The following is an 18,935-nucleotide window of genomic DNA, read 5'->3' as shown; positions in this document are numbered from 1 at the left end:
TTGTCAAATACGTCAACGCTTGTCGACTGCTTGCTTCACTGCCGTCTCACATTGACAAGTTGGCTTTCGCACAGCAGAAGTCATCACACACACACACACACACACACACACACACACCCACAGATCGGAAAATGGGTGGGTGTTTGTTGAGTGGGGGGCGTGGGGGAAAAGCTTAGGGAGGCGGGACAGCGAGTCCTAACAACGCTAACCAGCAGAAGCAGTAGCAGTCCAGTCAACCAATCGAACCAACACCCAACTCACAACTTTCCACCGCCTAGCAACATGCAACTCGTCAACAGAACTGCGCATTTCCATCTCAATTTGGCTTGAAAATTGATAAAATAAATTACTTAGCTTCAAAAAACGGCTAGAAAATATTGTTTTACCAATTTGAGGGCGCTACTTAAACCACGCCATGTTGTTAATAACTCTATTTTATTTTTTAATTAACCAAAGATAGCCTGCAGACTAAGTTAGTTTCCTTGCGTTAACCAGCTTAGTACTATTCGTTGGCTAGTTTTCGGATATCTCCGTTAAACGTTTTTGGCCCGTTCGCTTCGCTTCGTTCGCCTGTCAATTCCCTCGATGACTAGACAAAGCTATATGAGTCCCCCTTCCACGCCCCCTTTTCCCGCCCTAGGGTGTGTGTGTGTGTGCGTGGTAGAAAATCTCTTTTAATTGCCAATCGTGTGGAAAAATGAATTTTCCATCGAATTAGTATTCTGTGGCTGAAATTCATTCATGAAGCACTCATTAGGAAATCCTCAACTGATGTTCGCTCCCGCTTCCGACGCCCCCCCGCCATCCGCCCACCGCCCTTTCACTCACACTTTTCCCACTTTTTTGCCGTTGGGTGGCACCAGCCTCACCCTCACACTCCTCACCCACACCATCACCCACTCCGTTTTCCCGGGCCGTCATCACAGCCACGTTCTCAGTTACGTTCAGTTTTGGGCTTGTTATGAGTTGAGTCAACATATTTTGCAACACTTACTGGCTGCTTACGGAAGATGGGGCAGCGTTACACTGAGCAAAAAATTCTAGCATTTTCAAGTTGATTACAACTGTATGTGAAAATTAAGTGTTTCGAACTAACAAAGCATTGTGCAGTAAACAATCAAAAATTAACTGATGCCATGAAATCAGGGATTTTTCTTGCATAAATGCATTATATTTCTCCGCGTGTGTAGGTGGGGAGATTGGCGTTCTTACCAAGGTCCCAGCTCAACTACCGCCTCCCACATCCCCATTCCGGAAAATTCCCCCGCAACAGTACTTGAAATCAAAATCAAGGAAGTGACTATAATTTTGGTGTAGCATGTTGTCGGTACGTGTTTCAATATGTCAGCATCCGGTGATGAGTTTGCTACGTTCGCCCGTGCCACGCCCACTCCAGTGGCCACCCACCGCCCTTCACACACACACACCCACACACATTGAATGTATGTGTGTGTGTGTGCGGTGATTTTGTGTTGAGCACTCTTCAGTTATTTTATTGATGTTGTAAATTTCTGGTAATTGAGCTTAATTTTTATACAGTTGCTTTCGTCTTTGTTTTATGTTGATTGCGGCGAAAGAGACGACAACATGGCGCAGCGAAAGAGAGGGGGCGAATGGTGTAAGAAGAGACAGAGAGACCCAGGTCCATTGATTACTTGAGGTATTTTCAGTGCTCGAACTTCTCCAGTGCTCTGGGATGAGGATGATGTTCTACGATGAGGATTGATGGGACAAGTTGACTAGAGCGGGGCAAGGAGCTGCTCCAAAAGGGCTAATGCGAATGAAGTGGGCGGTCATCGGTGGGTTAAGCGACAGCATTTTGTCTTGCCTGTAATTGAAATTAAATACTTGCACTTTTTCTTCGTTGTCTTATTTTTGAAAGACCTTTTTCGTTTGACTCCTGGTAATTTATCGACACTCTGCCAATTATTCGAACTGCTCTATGGATCTGTTGTGTGTGACCCAATTCTGAACTGCATTTTGTCCTCAGCGTATTCGTTTTTTAAGCCACTTTTTTTGAGTAAAGCTTACAAACTGTTAACTGTAAGCTGGTTGCTGGTAACTAGCGTTTGCAGTACCTATTCTGTATGCTTGCTTTTCTCTTTTTCCGACTTCCCTTTCCACGGGTATTCCAATTAGGAATATTGCATTCAGATATGAAATTAAAATAATTCTCACACAGCTGGTCACGGCCTTCGTATTTGCCCAAATCCATACATATAAATTTATATATTTAAGCACACATTTGAATTGACGGTGGGTGGCTTTGGTCGGCGCACAGTGGACAAAAGGCAGCTGTCATCGAAAATGACAACAAGCCCACAAGGAAAAAAGGGAGGAATCCGGAAATTATGCAAAAAAGTAGTGACAGAAACATTTCAGCCGCAGAAGAAAATGTTGATAAAAAGTTAAAAAAAAATCTCAAATAAAAGGGGGAATTTTGCTCCTTTTTTTGTTTAGTTGCAACTTTTTTTTAACAACTTTGGCAATTCCATTTTCACAATCATGCGTTGAACTTTGAACTCCCAGTCTGGACCATGTGTGTGTGTGTGCATTTTGGAAAACTGCTTTTCAAAATATGCCAACAGACAGAATGTTGGACAAAACTTTTCACCCACCCCCAAAACGATTTTCCCGAATTTTCCGTTTTGTCATCGCTTTTTGTCGGGTCTCAGTTGTGGATCGAAAACCCGGAGAGTAACCCCTTGACCCCTTGTCAGTTTCCTCATGCTTCAGCCCGTGCCCTCATGTTTTCCAATCGTTTTTGGCGTTTTTAGCTGCGGCCATTGAATGTTCAAAAATTATTGTAAACTTTTCAGACCCCCTCCGTGTGTGTGCTTCTGTGTATGTGGAAAAGTTCGAGTTCTAGTTGGGAAATCAATTAAAAGCGCTTGTTGGACTCGCACCACAACTTTCCCTTTCGATCGCCTTTCGCCCCTGCGGTTTGGTTCAACTGGTCAAGGCCTCTAGCTCCCGAAAACCGTTGAAAATTGGGTTGGCACTTATTTTCAGCCCCAACATAATACGGAGTTCAGACAGAAATTGATATGGGTATGGATCAGTCCGTTGAGTTTCCTCACTGAATTATCCTTAACTCTTGTGCATGCTTAGTTTTGGGAAAGCACATTATTCAAAAATGTATGCACAGATATCGAAAGCTCTCACTATTTAGTTTTTGTTTTGAATATATGTCTTTACAACTTTAAATGGACAAACTTGACCTCTACGTATGAACAAAAATTCCAACCGATCACTTCAGGGGGCCCAATGCCTTTTTCTTTCCCGATCTCAAGCAAACTCAGCCGATCTCAGTCGCAAAACTCGTTACTCACTCTTAATCTTCCTTCTTCTTCGCACTTTCCTGGTGGAATGCTTTCTCTCTTTTCTTACTGCAGGGCTCTCTGAGCGAATACCCTAACAATTTCTCATCATCCACGAATAATAAACAAAGATATCTAATATAAGATAACATGTTATATATATTTATTATTAAAAAAAAGGGTTGGCGTAATGCGGCAGAAAAAAAGATCAGTTCAACGTTTGTTGAAGAAAGGATAGAGATTTGTAAGGGTATCTAGAAGTTTCATGCCTCTCTTCATCCACTTTTCTCGGCATACGATTGCTGCGCTCTCTCGTTCATCATTTCATTGGGGTTTTATAATTCTCAAGTACTTTTTCCCGAAGTGGTGCCTTTAAATAGCGCATGACAGTAGAAGAATTTCGGCGGTCGAGCGCTTCACAGTGTATCAAGGGTTGGCCACGTTCCTCACTAATTGTGGCAAAGACAATTGAAGAAGAAAACTGGTTATATAATGGTATGGAATTTTCTACTGAATAAAAGCACTAGCCCCCCGCAATGTGTAAAGAGAATATATATGATACGTGTAATGATATATGAAACTCATATAAAGAGTTTTATGGCCTTATGGCCCTCTAGTGGTTGGGGGATCGGGGGTTCCCCCCTCTCATGTAATGTTGTAATTGAGAGATGGAAATATTGTCAATGTTGGCAGACAAAATGTAATGATTGATCGATAGATATTATACTTTCCCTGATTATGGAATGTTTTATCCATGAATCAGAGTGTTGAACAACTGGAGAAGTCAAACAAAACAAGTAAAAAATACTGTGAGGCGCGCTGGCGGGGGGTTTTCCCCCTCCTGTTTGATCGCTTTTTTGTTTAATATTGGAAAATATATTGGAAGCTGAAAAAATGAAACTGGCTGCTCTTCTCAGTTTTCGATACATATCTTAAATTTATTGTTATGTTTTGTCTTTTTGCAAACACAACTTCCATTAACCTTTTTGCATTGGAATTTATAAATTCCAGTTCAAAGTTCTTGGCCCGTACTTTTGTTGCTTCTGATTGCTTTCTAGCCCTGCAGCTGGCCTCCAATTTCCCCGCTTATTGGTTACATAGCCAAAAGAAAACTCGATACTTTTCCCAGCTGCCTGTTTTTCCGTATGCATGAATAAAACTCCACCAACAAAATTGAAAAGTAAGCTGCGAATGTGGCAACAAATTTCGAGTTTTAAAGCATGGCTCATTTTACGCGTGATTTGCTCTTAAAGTGGAATCATCCAAGAAGTTTCTGTATTTCTGCAGAGGAATGGTTGGGAATAGATCGGAATGGATAGGATTGGCATACAATGGCTTCATCAGCTAAGCGTCCTCGACACAGCGAACGGGAAAATCGGGAAGAGGTAATGAAAGTCGAGTGGACGAGGATTGGTGAATGGTTGGAAAGGAATTCGAAACGAACAGGAACAATTTAAACGGGAAAGGGAATGAGTGGAAAAAAACGAGAACGAAGTGGAACACGGTCATTATTAATCGAGTGGATCTGTGTAAGCGAACGGATGGAAATTATGGTGAATGATTAAAGAAAGAAATGAAACATGGTTAGGTATTAATAAAAATAAAAAGAATCAACTTGCCTAAATGTTGTGAAAAAATAAGAAGAAATTAATAAGTTTACAAGCTCTGCAAGCTCGCAACAAGGAAAATCAAAGCAGATCCGATTGATGCACTCAGCTTCTTTCTTATCCAAAGTGAAGGAGAAGAATGGCAAAATTAAGAAGAAGCCAAACCACTTTAAAGGCGGCTTAAACTTGCCCTTTGACCCGTGGCATTGGCATGTTGCAGCCACAACACAAAAAAATACGCAGCAAAAAAGGGTGGCAAAAAAGCGCTGGATAAACAAAAAACAATGTCAACAATGTAGTACTAATTGCGTCACAGGAAGGCGGCGGCATCTTCACTCCCCACTTTTCCCACTTCCCCGCCACTCCACCTGCCGCCAACCGGGAAATCCGCACCCAGTAATTCCTTTGCATTGAATTAAGCAAAATTATTTTGCTCGTCGCTTTTTGTGCGTCTGAAGAGGACCGCCTGGCACCAAATGCATTTGCGGAAGTATAAATTGTACAGTGATGTCTGGCAAAACTCATGGCCTTAAATGATTTTCCAGTTCTTACTAGCATTTTATTTAATGCATTTCAGAATTAAGTTAAGAAAAGCGTAGCTTAAGATATCCCAAAAACATGGCAGGCTTGTGTATTAAAATGTGACTAAGGGGTTTCCCTGTAGCCTGTAGATTCTCTACAGTTCTTTTTTTTTTTTGCTAATTTTACCGCTTTCACTTCACTAACTGCTATAAAATCGCTTGAAATGCCGGTGACACTTGGCGACAACTGGCCAAAAGGATTCTCGCCATGCGCGAGCAGAGTCCTTTAACCATGCATTTTATGTATGTATTTTCATTTCGAAATTGCTCCCTGTTTTATTCTGGAAAAAAATGATGTGGGCAAATTATCAATTTCTTATTGTTTGCATTGACCCTAATTTGTGTACATTTTAGTTATGACAAACACGTCGCCTGGACTTTGCAGCAAGGGAAAATAAAGGAAATTGGGAGGCAGCATGCCACCCAAAATTATGCACACGCACACCGAAAGATGGGAGTGGGGAAATTCCTGCGGCTGATGTAAATATTTATGGCACTGGGACACAATTTTTAACCATTTTCATTGTGACAATATTTTGGGAATTCCAAGAGCGTGCTCCTTATTGACTGTGAGAGTCTGTAGCTTTTACCAAATAACAATAACCAAAAAAAAAGAAAGGGGGCAGCCGAAAAATGAAAACTCTGAGAGATGGCTCTTAATAGAAAATGCCATGCACGGCCTTGTCAACTTACCAAGCACCCCCTTATTTTCCTCACCCAGCCGGCGATTTGCTTTCGTCACTGCGGTTTCAATATGGCAATGGTAATATGACAGTTCGGGGGGAAAAGATGAGCCAAACAATAACAAATAGCCCTTAATTCAAACCGTCGTAGCAAACCGACTCAAAGATACCTCTTTCCGATAGGATATGTTACGGCTGTTTTATATCGTTTCCAAAACAACATGTTCTTATTTAAACAAACCCTTTGTTTTTGTATAAATCTCCAGAACTGATTTTTTTCGATTGATCCAAACTCGAAAATGTAGTTGAGAAACCTAAGTACCAAATGAATTAGAGGGTATGAAGGAGTGACCATTAGGTCGTCGGGCGTGTCATTTTAAATAGAGTGTCGTAGCCACCAAGAACTCGCTCACCCGCCCAGCGCCCATCACATCACAAACCACTCCCCCGAGTGACCTCCAGCCCCCAAGCGCCAATAAAATGCGTTAAGAAAAATAGTTATAAAACGCTTGATGAAGGGAAGGGATTTGTTAATCGTCGTCGGCAAGAAATGAACTCTGACCGCTCGACTTACAATTGCGATAACTGTCGTCTGGTAATTGTGTCAGTGTTACTGTGACGCCATTTCCATTGCTTGTTCACTTCTTAAAATAGTATATAGCATAATTATGCAAACTGAATCTTACAACACTTTATCGGTACAGTTGCGCCAAGAAAACTTTCATTGTTTGCCGTTTTAATCACGCCACTGACAAAGTCCAACAAGCGTATCACGGTATCGACAGTTGAGAACTCGTCCTTTGTAATTGTTTCGGACAAAAGGTAAACGCAAAGTTTGGTGACAAAACTACGGTGGCTTAACTTAACTGCTGGCGATTTTAAGCTGCACTGATATTTTGCGGTACTTGTAATTGCAGCAGTAATTAATAAACTGTCAAATTTACGATCCCGGAAAGGGGGAATCCATGGGGCACATGTGGTGACTTCCCCTAATTGGCTCTTAGGCGAAAGTGAATTATTGATGGCTCGAGCCCCACCAAACGGGGTCCAAAAACGGTAGAAAAAACACAAGCCAGAGCGCAAAATATAAAAGCACCGAAAATTCCTTTTTAAATATGATCAAATAATAGCTCGATGAGGGGGCGAGCGAGTTCGTGCCCCCAAATTCTGGTAAACTCGGGTAAATGTGGCACGGCCAAGCTGTCGATCACGGAGAGAAATAATTGCTGATATTTTGAAATTGTGAAATATCTTGTAAAGTTTTTTTTAAGATGCTTTAATGAGGTTCTCATTTTTTCAATATTTATAGTGAAGACTTAAGTATACAAAATTGAAATATATATTTCTACTAAAGCAGTTAAATTTGCCCAGTGTTGGTTCATTGACTCATTTCCCTTCAATTTCTTTCTCTCTCTCCAAAAGGACCCCTTCAAACTGGCGTCAGTCATTTATGACGGAGCAATGTGTGTGTGTTTTTTCTAAGGTGAAAAAAAAGGAAAAAAAACTGAATGTTGTTTGGTTGTGTACTAATGAGCAGCGAGCAGATACAAAGGCGTACAGTGATATTTAAGCATACTTATGTATTGCATACATATGTAAATGAGGTGAGTAAAACAATTTACTTCAAAAATCAATAAAGTGTATAGTGTTGTGGCGCAATCGACTTTAAAATAAATTACAGCGTATAAAACGAAAGACTTAAATAACTATAATTATGTATATACAGCATATTAAATAGGCTATTGTATAATTCTTCCTAAACTTGGAACTTAAATTTTAAAAATTATAATAGCTCAGGTCTAGAAAAATAGGTTTTTGTGTACTAACATTCAGAGGCGCATTTCTTTCAAATTATTTGCTCATTCGAGCAGCTGTAAACGATTACGCTTTCAAATAGTGAAAAAATACACGTTTAAAAAAAAATGTTTCTTTCAGCGGTAACTCAAAAACGTAATAGAGAACTTGCGCATATTTATTTAAGTAGTAAAATATATTATATTATTATTAAGCTCTAAATTATTAGAGTTCATTATTACCTTTCAATTATCTTAGCCTTTTCCAGCGAAACAAGTTTTAGGAATGTATAGTATTTGTATAACCTTAACATAGTTTAGTTTTTTTCTTCTCTGTGCAAGACACAAACACTTATCGACATCCTGACTGTGTATGTGTGTGTGTGTGTTTTGCGTGCGTGTTGCCAAAATGTTGCCAATCGCCTGTGTCTGTGTGGGTGTCTGTGTGCTTCAATTTGGTGAGGGGGTGCCAAATGAGGGCGGGGGATGGCAGAAGGACCCATTACTGGGGAACAGGCATATTATTGAGCCGTCTATGCGCCACATTGCCCTACATTTTGCAAACCGAAAAGGAAAACAACTAGATGGCTTGGAAAAACATGAAGAATTTAGAAACACCCTTTTTTGAAAAAAAAAAAAACATGATTAAAATCAATTACCTTCCATCTGATGACTTCTTTTAGCTGGTAAACAACACTTTAATCTCAGCTCCTCTGTTTTGTCGCTGAGCTTTCCATTTACAATGCGGAGTTTTACAAAGAGCTTGGTGTACCCCACGAAAGGGCAGAACGGAGGGATCAAAAAAGGGCTTGAACCACATGCGTACCCAAAATGCCAGACCACTCCTGCTCCATTACTTTAGTTGTTCTTATTTTTCGGGCATTTTTTTATGTTACTTCTTGTTGCTGTTGGTACTTAAGTTCGACAACTCAATAAAATGTGCTTTATGGCTGCGCCAGCGAGGAGAAAATAATAAGGAATAACGGGGTCGCCGGCTCTGTCTAGGTTGAGTTCCTCTCCTTCCATTCGGGACCTCACTGCTCACTCCTCGAGAATGGACCCCTTCTGCAGCGGCACAGCTGCCGCTCCAACTTCAAGGATTCACGATTCCCGGGCAAACCGGACCCCCAAATTGATTTGCAATAATTTAGGTTTTTTCCCAGTCCCCCCCCTTGTGTTCTCGTCTGTTCATCGTTAAGTGAGAAAAACGTTTTATGATAACATTCTGCCCTTTTTGTCGGCTCTTTGAACATTTGTATGATTTGCATCGCAGTGCTCCGATTGCGTTTGTTAATCTTGGCATCTGGTTTTGGTGGCCAAATTAAAGATGAGGTGTATGGTTGTGTTGTTTAAGATTTAAGATTAAAATCCAAAAAAAAATCAGTCGAAAATAATCAGCTCTTTAAACCCTTTAACATCCGCAACTAATCAAAACTTTTTCCATACCGTATCTCAAAGAATCATGAGTGATATGACAAGGAGCTATCCTGCAGGTGGTGGCCCGAAATATCCTGCGGAGCTGACAATTACTGAGGCACTAAGCGGTCGGATTCACAGTTGGACACGTAGCGCCGAGTGTCTGGCTCTTTAGGATATGGGGAAAATCTCCAGGGTCAAAGGGTAGGGTCAAGGGGTGCGGCAACTGTGGCGATTACCCGATGCTCAAAAGTTGCAACTTTCCGCGGCACTCGTGTCGACGATAAGAAAACTTACTGCGTCCTGTTGAACTTGAGAATTAAGTGTGCTTCGGAGATGGGAATATGCCTGCATGACACACACTAGTGAAAGTGTTAATTTTCTGAAGCGTCTTTTTTTGGGAAACTTTTCTTAAACATTATTTGTATGGGGTAATCTGTGGAACTGAAACTGTTTCAATGATCGCTGAAACGTGAAATTTATATAGTATTAACCAGTTTATTATTGCAATGCCATTTTAAGTGAAAATCACATTTACACACTTAAAATTAAAAATATATTCTATTATTTTAAAAAATAAAAACTAAAAACTAGTTGTTAACCCCAGTGTCATACTGGCCCAAGTCTGAAAATCTCTTGGAGTAGCGACGACGACACGGGTAATTAATCAAATGCTCGTGATTATCGCATTTCAAGGCGTTTCCAAGGACGCCGCTGGCTGGATTTTGGGTGAAGTGAAGTGGGTGCTGTGTGTGTGGTATGGTATGGTGGTGGGTGGGTGGTTGGTTGGTTGGTTGGGTGGCCAAGGTTGCCATGTCACGTGTGGGCGGCGATTCTGTGTGCGTGGCTCTGCCGGAGCGTAACGAAAGCAAATATTAAAACATATTTTAATCTAGCAAATGCTCACCCGAATCCCCGTCCTTTGCCGTACGGCTGGTAAATAATAAATTTATCATTTGTCAGCAGTTAAATGCCGACGCAGCCGACGTGCAGGGACTCCAGTTCCGATTCCCACACCCATTCCGAATCCGATCCAACATAACCAACAGAACACGGACACGGCTCCAAAACCCGGAGTGCAATCCCGGAGCCGGGCCAACGAATTAATAATTCATTGCGTATATGAACATCGCGTTGCCACCAGTAGACAGACGCACAGCAAACTGTCACATGGCATATTGACAGACACACACTCAATGGCAAATAAGTATCTGCCCGGAAGCACTGAACCAAATGGGGGGATTGATTAGGAATATCAATATAACGAAAGATGGTGGCAAAAGGCCACTTATTTTTTATTCAAAGGGTTTAAGCACTTGACCCAGGTGGAATGTTCCACTTTCGTTTGAACCAGCATTTGGTATTTGACATTATTTTTCCCAGTGCTTTTATATATAGACATTTTCACTTGCTAGCAGACGCTTGCCCATTCAGTTGTAATAAATCGTCAAGTTTATGTTTGAAGTGTTTATTGAATCCCTGATATTACACGCAGCGACTGAGGAAGGGCAGTGGCGTAGGCAATGGCCAGGGGATAAAGAGGGGCTTTGGTGAGCAGTAATGCCGAAAGCAATGCCGAAAGTGGTGCACTGAAAATAGTTGAATATAATAGTTCTGGTGAGACATTTTAATGAACTTTGGACCCAGTTTGATCCAGCTATGAAGTGCAATTGCACTATGATTTTAGAAAAATGTATTTGGAAAATCTATTAAAAGTGTGCGGGATTGTGAAAGTGAATATATTTTTGCCAGTGCCTTCGGAAATCAGGGAATCAGCTTGGTCAGAGCGACGACAGCGCGTCAACGGCTTTGTTCCCAAACGAAGCCCTTTGCTTTCCTTTTTTTTTTTTTATCCATCGCCTGCAAATATTTGTGTAAGGATGAATTGGCCTGTTCGCCGCCCCTATTCCGCCCACTTTTCCAGCTGTCCACTACTGACCCACACACACATATCACCTTTCCGTTTGTCTTATTTGTTTTTTTTTTTTTGCGCAAATCCTTTCAACGTGTCGTGATAATAAAAAGGGAAAAATGTTTAAATATTTGCACAGAATGATCATACCACCGCCTATTTTGCCAACTTACTTTTGGATTTGTTTGACATTTGGCCGTGCGTTCGAAGGGAAAGAACAACGATATGCCTGGGACAAACATTGACACAGAAGCTCACTGAGACACACACTTGGAGAAATGGGGCAGGGGGTCGTTGGTGCGAAGAAATGACGAAAGGCGACGTGTGCATCATCCGCTTAAGTGCCAGCTCTTGCTGTTTGCCCAAGCGAGTGATTACTGTTTACCTTTTCCAGCTTTATTTCTGTACTTTTTGCATTTGCATTTCAGGAGCAATAGTTGTTAAAGAAGCAAATGCACTTTTGTTAAAGTTTCTCTGCATTTTAAGTATTTTTTCGCCAATGATAAGAGTTCAAGCAAGGTAAGGCTTAAATGTTGCTTTCCGGCGGTTTGAGCGTTAATTGTTAGTCGGTTGTGCAAAGTGCATAAATTGCTGGCATCAGTTGATAGCGAAAAACCAACAGCTTTCGCTTTTAGCAGCAGGATAATGACAGGGGTTAAGGAGGAGGAGGCTGGCGCAATAAGGTGTTAAGCGTATGCGTGTGTGTGTGTGTGTGCGATTTGCGGTGTGTTAGTTAACCGCATAACGTGGCTTAGCTTTTCCATGTTGCCCACTAGCTGTGCTTCTGATTTTAACTCCACCCCAGCTTTTTTAGGCTCCTCTTATTTTCCCTTTCGACCACTATTCTCCTATTTCCCACTCATATTTCTCTATTTTTTGCCGGCTATCTATGCTGCTGCACCTGCTCGCTCTTGTGCCCCTCCAGTTTTCGCCGCTTGCAGTCCATTAAATGAAAACTCACTTCATATTGTTAGGCCCTCTTCTCCTTTTTCGTTTTCCAGAGCTCCCCCTGTGATTACCCCACCATTTTCCACCCATTTGCCGCCGTGTTCGTGTTGTAAATTAAATGATTTTCACGCCGGTTGGCGAGTCTCCGGAGTACGGAGTCCTTCGAACGAAGCAGGCCATTTTTATGTGTTTGTTTGCGGCCAGCACTCACACATCTATAGACGTGTACACCACGCGTACACACAGATGCTGCGAAACACACAGATACAGGGCTGGCTGTCCCTGCCTTTTTGGCCATGTTTTAACGTTAATTCATGGTCGTGTTTTTATGTGGCAAGGACAGGTGGCCAGGGGACAGGGGACAGGGGCTTGGGGCAGAGAGGCGATGCTGTGATGAAAAAAGGCGGACAATGGGAGGGGTTAACCGGTAGAAGAAAGCCAGAAGAAAGGACAAAAAATGACAGCGCGTAGGACCTTTATTGGCCATCGGCATGCCGATGCTGGGAAGTGTTTGGTAAATAAGCAGATTCCTGTTGTCTTTATTTAACCCACAACAGCATTAACCCCCTAAAAATGGAATGACTCCGCCTGGCTTAACCAAACTGATGCCAGATGACTTATTTAATTAAATCAGCTTTGCCGCGTTGGGCTTTAAAATGTTTACCTGGATTGGTAAGCCCCTTGGCCATCATGGGTTAAGTCCACTAAGCTCGCTCACTAGGCCTGTAAATCTTAACGCTGATGAGCAGCGAACACCCTGCTTTTTGACACTTGCCAGCAAAAGGAATCCAGAGTCTTTTAAATGCAAATATCATTAGATATCAAATACTTTCTATGGTGACTTTAATAAGCTATCGAAGCGCCTTTGCTTGAAATATATTTTTAAGTTTGAAAGTGCATAAATTGCCCGGATATATTAATGGCATATGTATATTCGTTTGTGGTGCAACTGCATCTTTGCCACCTTTTCCCTATCTCTTTAAAGCTTGTCGGAATTGATAAAAGTGTGCAGCCTGCAACATTGCTGCAACAGCTGCCGCCAAGGGGCAAGCAGAAAAAGGGGGTCAGGCCACAAGAGCCTGGGACGGCGGGAGGGCGGTAGGGCGGCAACAAGAGACACATTGTCAGGCAGTGTCACCAGGGGGCGTGGCCATGGCTTAACGATGCCAACTAACACGATACAGTGGAGAATCCGCCAAAAGAATCATGTTTTAGCACCCAACTCTGTCAGTTTCCATAAAAAGAAGCTACATAAAACCACATATCATGTGCGCGGAACAGGCAACTCTCCACTATGGAAACACTCAAGAAAAGCCTGTGCTTTGAGTGAACTATGATCTGAATTTTGCATCCACTTTAAAGCTATAACAATTACTTATGTGGCAACTCAATAAAATTGTGTAAAAATGTCCTAAATGAATGGCGACACGTGGGTTATTCCTGTGAATTTCCGTTGTGCGTGGCTTTACCGTACTTGCGGGCTGTGAAATAAATCTCGCACAATAAGTTCGCTGGGCAGGAGAGCGAGGCAACCCGTTGAAGAAAAGCGCTGAAAGCGCCCAAAGCAAATGACACGAGCCGGGGGAGAAAGAGACAGGGAGACGGACATGGGCGGAGAAAGAGACAGGGCGAACGGGGGCACAGCGCAAAAATGCCTTATCAGTTTCCTGTTTCCTGTCGAAAGTTTTCATATTTTTCCAGCGCCGCCGCGGCCAGTAACAACAATAAAAACAAACAGCACACAATAACAGCAATGCGCCGAAAAAAGCCATTCAAAGGTTTTTAATTTTACACATAGTTTACTTTCACTCAACTCGGGATATGTTTACGTCGTTATTTTTTAAATATCCTTTGGAATACCTGCAGTTTTGAACCTTCCATAAGCTCAAGCTTACTTATTTTTTTCTCAGTGCAGTCCACAACAAAGCGAAGCACACGGAAAATGTTGCTATTTTTTACGCTTCGCTCCCGTTTGTTCTGCTGTTTCTTCTTCTTGTTTCACTGATAGTTCAGTTGCAGATATATGTGGTAAAAGGACATTTTAGATACCCTCGATGAAGTCGAACATGCTTAGCTGCTTAAACGCGAAATGAGAACTCCAGTTTAGTTGTTTGAGTCGGAAATATATTACATGTAATATTCTTAAAAATCCCATGAGGTCCAAAACTAAAAGAAACAATCTAACAATCTTTTGACCTTTCTTAAATAATTGGATTGCCTTCTATTTTAACATATTAAATATGTCAAAAACAAATTGAAGTAATCCTTGAATTTTAAACTGAAATCCCAGGATATTCGTATATTCTATCCTTTGTGCAAGCTCCTTATTCTTCCACTTCCTGAGCTTTCTGTTTTTTTGTGTGCCACTTTCTTCATTGTGGTTGATATTTTTCCTTTTTTCAGCTTCACTTCAGCTTTTGATTTTGCAAAAGAGAGGGAGATATAGATAAAGTGCGAGAGAGAGAGGGGCTGCAACTGTTACCACAATAAAAAGCAGGAAATATTTAAACATTTTTCTTTTAGTTTTGCATGGCATGGGGGGAAGTGAAAAGTAGTGAAGAGGGGGCGGCATTTCACACTTATTGTCAGATTTTGTTTTGTTGCGGTCTGCCTCTTCTTCTTTTCCTTGTGAAATGACGCACAGCCGAGAGATAACACGTCAATGGGTGTAGTTTTTATGGTGCACCTAAAAATGTGGCCAACAGTGTTGCCGAGAAAAAGAGCTACTGCCTCCCGAAACTGACAATTGGATTTTACTGGATTTATTCAATAATATCGTTAGAGTATCATTTTGGAATTATTTCAAATCCAGTTTTGTACTAGTTACTTTGGGTTTTTTTTTTAAGATAATGGTTTAGCTACTTTCAATGCGCGTCGCAAAAAGTGCAATCATTAGTTATCTTAGTAAATATTTAGCACTTACATTATTCAGTAAAAATAAGTCTTGATTTTTCCGATTTAAATTTCTGCTAGCAGAAAATAGCTAAAACGATCCAAGACTGAGTGAATTTCAAGAGCGGCGGGCCGAGCATATGCATTGCTCTCAATTTGTTTTGCCTTTTGTCTGCTTTGATGACGTTCTTCAATTCACAGGATATGTTCATAATTCTGTAAGGACCCAAACTGACATACACCCTTTACTGCCACCCGCTTTCCCAGCTTTTCGCCGCTAAAGGCGACAGTTAACATGGGAAAAGGGATGCCAGATAACCGGAGCACTCATCAACGTTCAACGAGCGGAGGAAGATTGGCTGGGAAATGGTTTGGGAAATTTTTGGTGGGTTTAGTTGGTGGGACAGGAGAATCACATCCGCAAGTGACCTCTATACACACATATAAATGTTGGCCTGGTTGAGAGGGCTTATTGTCACGAATTTATCAGCGGGTTAAGGATTGCTTAGCGATTGGTTTAAATAGGTTAACAGGAAAACTTGTAGTCCACAATTTATTTAAATGTTTCTACAATTTGTTAGCCAATAACTTTACAGAAAGTAATTGGATCAATTTAAAGCCTACATATCCATGAATAATGTTTGAACAATCATACCTTTATGATAGCAATGACTTTGACTTTTCGCTTTGGTCCTTTTTCGCTATCAGTTTTATTGCTCGACAGCGATACCAATTTTGCAGATAATTTGAAAATTTTCACCATAATATACTCAATGCTATTTCATTATCCATCGATCCCGAGTTGTGCGAAATTCGCCGAGCACGTAGTGTCTGAAAAATATTGATATGTGTGCGTGTGCTTGTGTTTGTGTATGTGGCAACAGAATTTGCATATGTATGGGGCGTGGGAGTGATGGTTCCTGTTCGTGTTTGACAATAAGTTTGTGGATCTGCTCTCCTTTTCCGTCCCTTTGTGTAATGTGAGTAACACTTATCAAAAGTTTGTCGCTAACACATGCAAATTGAAATGTGCGATTTACACAGGCACACAGTCGTACCTACGTCGCTACTCACATGCACATTTGGTCACACTGTTGTCGCTTGTTCGCAGTGCTGTTTTTGTGTTTGTTGTCGCACACGTACGCGACACATGCAGCTGCTTCCTGCTTCTGCGGCACCCCCTATCACCCGCCCACAATCGTCCTTGTCTACATGGCCTCCAACTTTCGCCCGCTTTAACACCTAACAACCAAAAAACAAGAACAATTCCTAGCCTACTCTTTGCTGACTATAAAATACCGTTTAATTTCATTTCACTTCTTACAAGCAACTATTTCGTTTTCTGTAGTACTTTTATTTTTTGAAAATCGAATCTATACAATTTGTGATGTATGATTTTTCACAAAAAACATAGTGGCATCCAAAGTGTATACCCCTGCAGTCATCTACTTCCAGGATATGTCAGGAAATTGTAGTCGCTGCATACTTATTACAGCTCCAGCAGGTGTCTGCCAGACAAGGGCGAAAGCAGGGGTGGGACTCAAATTCAAAATTCACACACACCTGGCCCCATCCTCGCCCAGAATCGCCTCCTTTGTGCATGGTACTTGGAACACGAGTTTTAGAAACAAAAGTTTTGGTTTTGGTTTCTTCGTTGTCCCAGAAGTTTGTAGAAAAGTGAAGGAAAAAGACTAGGATTAGTTAACCATGTGTGTTGGCGAGGACTTATTTGCGCCACATTGTATAGGTGTTAATAATCTCAAAATTAAATTGGGCACTTTCGAACTGAGATTATAAAAGAAGTCGATCTAATTTGTAAAATCTAATTTTATAGGAAGAAATAAAAACTTTTGATTGTTAATTAAAAGCTTGTTAAACAAGACCCTGGGCACTTTCAGTAGTTCTGGCAACAATTTCTAGAACTCTTTCGGAGAATTGGATCTAATGGAAATTTGGATCATCCTCAAAGCTTCCTGGTAATTTTAAATTCGCCCATCCAACTTTTTTCCGCGCACTTCCAACGATTTTCTTCGCTATTCTCCGCCTTTCCTGTGGATAATTGCCGAAAAGTTTTCGTCGTGGCATTCAAGGAATCGCACTTTGATTTGTTGCAGCGCATTTCAGCTGATGGCGGAGCAGCTGCAATTCATTTAAGCGGATCGGGTGGTAAAAATTGCGTAATGGCATAATTATGCCTCAGCCCAGCCCCATTTCTCCACCCCCGCCCCATTCATCAGCAAAAGTCTGAGGCGTAATTGAGTTATTTAACGGAAAAGTTGAAGACACTATCCACAATTTAAGATGACTGGCATCCGCTGACATCTAGAATCTAGCGTCTATTGGATAATTAAGCCACTTTGTGATAGCTTTGACAGCCCTGACTTTCGGTCCTGTCACATCGTGGCCAAAGATGTGGTCCCCCAGCGAATTTGCGACGCCTCTGAGGAGCCAAAAAACTGACAGTTAAAGTTCAATTAAATTCCAGTGCAATCTTCCTATTTTCCCGACATTGAAATATTGAAAATTATGTCAATTGGGATTTCGATTGGGATTGTGTCGCCTGCTTATCTGGCAGAATGCAGAATGCACTTCGAAACTTTTTCCGCCCATCGCTGGCAAAGTTGCTCCTTTCGATGGCCAAATGGAAATGGGGTGGTGGTGTGAGGTTGGGCGGCTGATCAACCACCGAATGTCAGCTGGAGGCCAGTTCGAAACGGACAACTTATGAGGACCTCCGGGAAAAGTAATTGGCCATGAATATGCGAAACTCAAAATGATTTAAGCGCATTTTGTAGACTAAATGCATACATGAATCGATGTGGGATGTGGCTAAGTGGTTGTGCAAACAAATTGGTACAAAAGTCAGGGTTCAATAATGTAAATCAAGTAATTGATCTGCAGCTGAGAATATATCATTTCAATTGCTTGAAATCGTAAGGTTACGTTTTCTGGATAGATATTTATTCATAATATGATTATAAAACTGTATTGTCTGCTTGGAAATTATATCTGTTAGCAAAATCGGTAACCCTTGCCCTTTGTTGAGGCCTATTGCAATGAGGCTTTCTAAATGAAGTTTCACATATATTGCTTGCTAAAATATTAGTGGTCCCACTAACTCGATCTGAGTTCTTGGTGAAATGGGGTATCCCAGGGACCTGTCGCAATCTCGAGTTCTTCTCAACTGGCGCCCCACGCGCGGACCCTCCTGTCACTCCATTTGGACGCTGTGGTCGCAGGAGATTCTGATTCTGCCAGGCGGTGGCCAAATGCCACCACAGCTTGTAGCAATTGTCGTACCATTTGTCAGACGAATGTGGACGACACTCCTCCTCCGAAGGACACGGCGCCTGCGCTGCCACGACATCCCCCCGCCGGCATCCTCGAGCTATGCGTTCCACCACGTGCCCGCCATGTGGATCGCATTCGGCACATGGTGGACGGCGTTCGATTCGAACATCCACTTCGACAATTGGCAACGAGGGTTCGTCATCAGGACATTCGGGACGGCAGTTCGGTTTTACAGTATCCAACGGCTAACGATTACGACAGGACTTCGTGTTGCTTCGTTCGAAGCTCGTGCCATTTCGTTGCCGTCGAGTTCGTTCGTCCTCGAGGCCACAGGATGCTTATTCCGGCAGCTGCATCTTCAGTTGATCAACGTCGGCGCTGTCGGCTGGTTGAAAAACGGTCAAACGGAACTCGAAGCTGCACTCTCGGAATACTCGCGTCCCTAAAAAATAATTATTAATATATAAAAAAAACACTCCACAGCAGCGAATA

The 18,935-nt window shown here is 41.8% G+C and overlaps 1 long non-coding RNA gene across 2 annotated transcripts in view; it reads right to left on the bottom strand.

Annotated features, from left to right (window-relative positions):
- Window positions 1–15,927: 15,927 nt before the first annotated feature.
- The window catches only part of LOC117148771, a 97,009-nt gene continuing 94,001 nt past the window's right edge, over window positions 15,928–18,935 (bottom strand). For both annotated transcript variants that reach the window (XR_004459924.1, XR_004459925.1), the window contains exon 4: window positions 15,928–18,885. This is a non-coding gene — a long non-coding RNA (uncharacterized LOC117148771). The remainder of the gene's footprint in view (window positions 18,886–18,935) is intronic.

This window comes from Drosophila mauritiana, chromosome X (assembly GCF_004382145.1).
Source record: "Drosophila mauritiana strain mau12 chromosome X, ASM438214v1, whole genome shotgun sequence".
Taxonomy (NCBI): domain Eukaryota; kingdom Metazoa; phylum Arthropoda; class Insecta; order Diptera; family Drosophilidae; genus Drosophila; species Drosophila mauritiana.
The sequence above is the reverse complement of the archived record's forward strand: the minus strand, read 5'-3'. Positions and strand labels throughout refer to the sequence as shown.